We start from the raw sequence: 5,910 nt of genomic DNA, 5'->3' as shown, positions 1-5,910 counted from the left end.
CGGGGGCGTGTGCTTGCTGGAAAGTCAGCAGATGCCATCCTGCCTTACTGGCCTACTCCACTACCTCCAATGCAGAGGCCCACGCCATCTCTTGGGTGTCGTCCAGGGCAGGGCAGGACAAGTGTGGGAAGGGAGAGGCATCAGAAATCTTCTGCAAACTGGAGCCTCGGGGACTTCTTTCTGAATTGATCTCACCCCCCTGTTAGTGTCTGTCTGTCTGTCAGTCTGTCTCTCTCTATCTCTCCCTCTTCCACCTGCTCCAGGAAGCCCTCTCTGAGCTGGTCCCTCCTCTGTGCCTTCAAGCAAGTCTGGAGCGGGCGTATCTGTGTCCACTTCTATCTATAGTCACCTCCCACTACCACCACCCCACCCCTCTGGCAAACCCCTGTGCCACAGCATCGAAGACACAACTGGGCTTCCTAGGGGGTTCTTGGCTGTCATCTTAATGGAAGCAGACTTGCCTTTCAGTTAGTAGCTGATTGCCACCAGTTTACCACCCAGAGCCTGCCATCCACAGTGCCCCTGCCATCAAGTTCATACTGATTCAGAGAGACTCTACAGTAGGTGTTCTATAAATACTGCGGACCACACAGGGCATTTCTGGACACTTAGGGCTACAGGCTCTGGTCAGATAGCTTCAGTGGGAGGCCCAGCAACCTGGCTCAGGATAAACTTGGCCTTGAGGGACTAATTGGGGGCGAGGACAGGGAGGGAGGTCAGGGCTGTGTGCTCCGCTCTTCAGGCCAGCCAGCCTTCCCCCCTCACCTCACTCCCTTGTCACAGCCCAAGTCGGTCTTCCCACCCAGCAGGTCTATAGCTACTGCATTCCCTACCCTTCAGGGGCATGGGGGCTATGTGTGTGTGGCCAGGTTGGGGGAAGGGGACCTTAAACAAACAGCCCGTGGCCCCAGCCTGCGCCAAGGCTCACTGCATCCCCTCTTCTCCTGGCCACCCCACACCCTCTGCGCCCCCCCACCCCGCCCTCGGGAAAACGGGAGAAGGCAGCTCTCTGGACCCTGTGACAAGGAGCCAACGGAATTCATATAGCCAAAAAAAAAAAAAGGATCGGGTCCTGGGCCACCACTTTCCCAGCCCAGCCAGAGAGCGCCTGGGCGCCCCTCCTGCTCTCCCTCCCTCTGGGGCCTTTCACCCCCTAATCCACTGAGTGGGGAGCGGTCACGTGGGCCCCCCAGCTCTCGACAGGAAGCTGTCGGCACGCCGGCTCCCTGGGCTCCAGGGCCGGCTCCCTCCCCGGCAGGGCAGGCGGCCTGCCTTCGCTCAGCCTCGCTGAAACCCTACCCCGCTCTCCAGCTGCAGCGCGAAGGAGCCCCGGGCCGGCCGGCTTCCCCCGGGACCTCGCAGCCCGCCGATCTCACGGTCAGGGAATTTTCCCCGCGCGGGCTTCCAAGGCGGCCGAGCTTCCAGAACAAAGGGCGGAGAGAGACAGAGAGACAGCGACCAGCCTCCGCCTCCACATCCTCGGGCCTGGGGGCAGGGAGCCCCCGCGGACAAAGACCATTCTTCTGGGGAGGCCATGCCAAGAGAAGTCGGACCCCAGATCTGTTTGGAAGCATCCCCATTTCTCTCCCCAGGGAGGGAACGCACCTACCCTGGCCCAGACATCCCAAGGGCCCCTGGAGGGAGGGGGACCCGTGTCCGAGTCGGGTCTACAGAGAGAGGTCTCCAGTGGGCCCACCGAGGAGAAGGTGGCTTGTGGCTTGCAGGGTAGCCAGCACAAATGCCAGAACATGCTAATCCTTTACTGGGCTATTTTCAATAAGAAAATTTGGGCATTTGTTGTTGCTGTTGTCATTCTTAAGAACGAACTGTTTCTCATATTTAGCAAAGAAACTAATCAGGGAGCAGTGCTGGTGGCCGAGTAGACAGACCCTGGAGGCCACGGGTTCAAACCCTGGTTTCCCCACTTACTAGCCGTGTGGCTGGCCCAGCTCTAAGGACACCTCAAAGCTCTTGCAGCACCCATGGGAGAAGTTATACACAACTCGCCTTCGTTTTTCTTACTTATAAATGGGCCTAATCGTTTCTGCTAGGGCCTACCTCTATTTATTCAGTAAATAGTGAGTACCTAATCTAAAACAGGTACTAGTCTCCTTGTTGGAGACAAAAAAAAAAACACCCCACCAAAAAACAAAACTGGATTCCTGCTCCAGGAATCATCTAGATAATAGGCATGAAGGGTATGAAGATACTTGGAAAACCAAAATGTTCACATGAAAAGATAAGAAGCGGCTGTCATGATCTCATTAACTTTCTGGGAAGAGGGCTGTGAAAGCGATTCTGAGAATTCTTGAAAACAGTTTTAAGTAAGCCAGACCTGTCTCTGTAATCAGGCCTGCACTATTTATTTGCTTAGCAAACCATTTCTTCATCGATAGTGCAAAAGGAAAGACTTCAGACCTGCCCGAGGCAGGATTTATGCTAAATTCAGAGTGAGTGGGGTCTGAATTAATTAGGTCTTTCTGTGGCTTAATGTATAAACCTGGGCTCAGGAAATTTGGCCTTTAAAGCAGGTGCCCTTTCAAATGAGGTGGGTTTCATGTGACTATTTTAACTTCAGCTCCATTACCCTTTATGGGCTGCAGGAGTGGTGGGGGAAGGGCAGGAGAGGGATCTGGTAGAGTCTGCTTCCGGGAGCAGGGTGCCAAAGGAGCCGTAAAATTGCCCATGTCCCTGACAACCTTCAACCAACTTGGCCCAGAGAGGGAGAGAACCAGCCCACTTCCCTGAACAGGTCGGTCCACACTTGTTACTGTCTGGGGTCTCCTCTGGGCTGGCCCCCTGTAGGGATGTCCTTCTCTGACCTCTCATTGTCCTTGGACTTCTGGTCCTAGATTGTGGGTGGCCTCCAGGTCACAGGAAACGTTTATCTCACTCAAGAAACAGTGGCCACCCTCTCGTGCCTCTTGGTTGAACCGGAAACTCCTCCAGCTGCCCTTACCTCCGCTAGCTCCTCTTTCCTTATATGCCCTGTGCAGCGAGCGTCTCAGTCAAGTGGCTAGTCTTCAGATGGCCTAATACGGTACCCACTAGTCACCTGTACCTAGTGAGCTCTTGGAATGTGGCCAGTCTGCATTGAGATGTGCTGTCACCATGGAACACATACTGGATTTTTGAAGGCTTTGTGTGTGTGTGTGTGTGTGTGTGTGTGTGTGTGTGTGTGTGTGTGTGATGGGGAGTGATATCAAGTATTTCATTCCTCATGTTTATGCTGATTACATATTGAACACATACTGGTCTAGCTAAATGATACTAAAGTGAATGTAACATTTCTATTTCTTAATGTGGCTACTAGAATATTTGGCACTGGGAACATGGCCCTGTTTACACTGGCACATGTTTCTGTTGGAAAGTGCTGTTCCAGGCCCCACGGCACAGCAGCAAGGGGCTGGTCTGGGGGACAGCTGCGCCCTGCCTGCCCCAAAGCTGGTCTCCTTTATATTTGTGTTTTGTGGTGGATAGAGATGAGTGGGATTCAGAAAGTTGGGGGAGCAATTCCGGCTTTCTGTGAGTTTTTTTTGGCTTTGTTTTTTGTTTGAGGCCCCTTCACCTGTGTGATGAAACATCTGGCATGTTAACCATCTTCTCACGTACAGTTCATGACGCTGGTCCTGTTCAACCAGCACCCTGACCACTCCCCGATTATGTCATCCCTCTTGATAGGAACTCAAGGTCCCCCAAGCAGTGGGTCTCTCCTCTCCCTCCTGCCCTGGTGGCCATGAATAAAATGCAGTCTCTCTGGCCTTTTAAAATCTCTTGCTTCCCTTTGTATCAAATGGGATTAAAAGTTCAGGCTGCAGTTGATGGCTGGGATATCGAGATAACAGTTGTGAAAGCAACTAGCATATACCAGCTGACTCACTATAGAGGTTTTTCAAGTCCCTTTTTGAAACAAGAGCCCTGGTGGCATAGTAGATTATGTATGTGTTGGGCTGCTAACTGCAAGGTCAACAGTTCAAAACCATCAGCTGCTCCAGGGGAGCAAGAGGTTTCCTGCTCCAGTAAGGGTTTAAATCCTTGGAAACCCACAGGGCCACTTCTACTTCTGGTTATAGGGCCACTGTGAGTCGAAATCCACTCGATAGCAGTGAATTTAGGTTTTGGTTATTTTTCAAAATCGATGGTTCCCAGAATCACCGGGGAGCTTTTAAAAACATACAACTACTGTCTCTAATCATTACTACAACTCTACAACAAACCAAAAACAAACAAGCTCATTTCCAGGGAACTGTCACTCTATAGGAGAAGAAAGCCTCATCTGTGGTTTTGAACTGCTGACCTTGTGGTTAGCAGGAGAACTCATAACCACTACGCCACCAGGGCTCCTTGCAGAAGAAAAAGCTGCAGCTCAAAAATGTTATTGCTCCTGGTGGGTGCCCTTCAGTTGATTCCAACTCGTAGCAACCCTATGAAAATGCACTAGTGCCCAGTCCTCTTCCAAGCACGATGCCCTTTCCCCTGAAATGGTGTCTCCAACGTACGCAAGATGAAGTCTCGCCACCTTTGCTTCTAGAAATGTCAGCGCAACTTAATGTATACAGTATTAGGGGTTCAGTTGTGTCCCTCAAAATATGTGTTGGAATCCTTTCCCCCACGCCCCATCCCCAATCCCTCAGAGCCAATCCTACTTGGGAATAGGGCTATCTTTGTAATATTAATGAGGCCCTATCCCTGTCACATGTGTCTTAAATCACCTTTGAGATATAAAAAGGGCAGAACAGGCACAGGACAAAACACAACCCACTGCCAAGGAGTCCATGGTGACTCATAACGACCCTCTAGGACAGGTTTCTGAGGGTCTGTGGGTTTCTGAGGGTGCAACTCTTTATGGGAGTAGAAAGCCCCAACTTCGTCCCATGGAGCCACCTGCTGATCTTGCAGGTCGCGGCCCGTGTGTAACCACTGCACCACGGGCTCCTGCAGGCACGAGCAGGTGAGCACAAAATGAAGGCAGGATGGGGTCCGAACGAAGGTTCGGTTCATGTTTCCCTGGGAATATATGCAGAGAGGCACCGGCTGCTTTTATGGTACTTAACAACAACAACGATAACAGCTATATTCATTGGGGCACTTAGCCATTTGCCAAGCACTTTTTGATACTTCATCTTCTTCGCTCAGCAAACAGCCTTGCCGGTGGGATCATTAGGATCTGTTTCACAAATGAAGATGCAGAGGCTCAAAAGGGTAAAATGATGACCACGGATGAGTGACCTCGTGATGTCTCCAGACCCCAAATCCTAAAATAAAATTAGTTCACCTGTGTTTGGTAACAAGCCTCCCCACCCCCAACCCCCAGGGAGCCTCTCCCTATACTTTGAGCCCCTGCACACATGGAAAGTAGGCCCTTGCCTACTTCCTGCAGCGGGTGAGAATTTGATTAGAAAGGAGCTGAGGAAAGCAGGTAATTTCTCCAGGTGTGGGGTGTGAAATTAACAAGCAGCGAAGGCAGATGCCTTGGTGCCGTGGGTGGCGGTTATAGTCACGAGGTGTAGCAGGGCCACACCTGTGGCCTGGTGGGTGGCTGCCCATGGAAGGCCCTAAACTAGTCCATCCCTCTCCAGTCTCAATCTTTGGGGCAGAGAAGAAAGCTCAGCGCTGGAGGTGCTTTCTGCCTCTCCCAAGCCTCTGAAGAGTGTTCATGGAGAAAGATGCCCCATCCCAAGCCCCGGTGCTCCAGAGGGGCAGGAAAAGAGCCTCTCTCTCACCTTGTCCTGGGCCTGGGCCCACTTGCTGCAAAGAAAACCCTGGGACAGGTCAGCTAGGACCAGGAGAGAGCTGCTGTCCGCCAGCCAGCCTCCGTCTCCCTGCCTCCAGAGCAGGGGTTCCCAAACTCACTGGCGTACCGCCCCCTTAAAAAAATGACTCAGCGCCACAGCCCCCTCCCCCCTCCCC

Source organism: Echinops telfairi, unplaced genomic scaffold (assembly GCF_000313985.2).
Source record: "Echinops telfairi isolate 266 unplaced genomic scaffold, ASM31398v2 ScPeMD7_7407;HRSCAF=8445, whole genome shotgun sequence".
In the NCBI taxonomy this organism is placed as follows: Eukaryota; Metazoa; Chordata; class Mammalia; order Afrosoricida; family Tenrecidae; genus Echinops; species Echinops telfairi.
Note: the sequence above shows the minus strand (reverse complement) of the source record.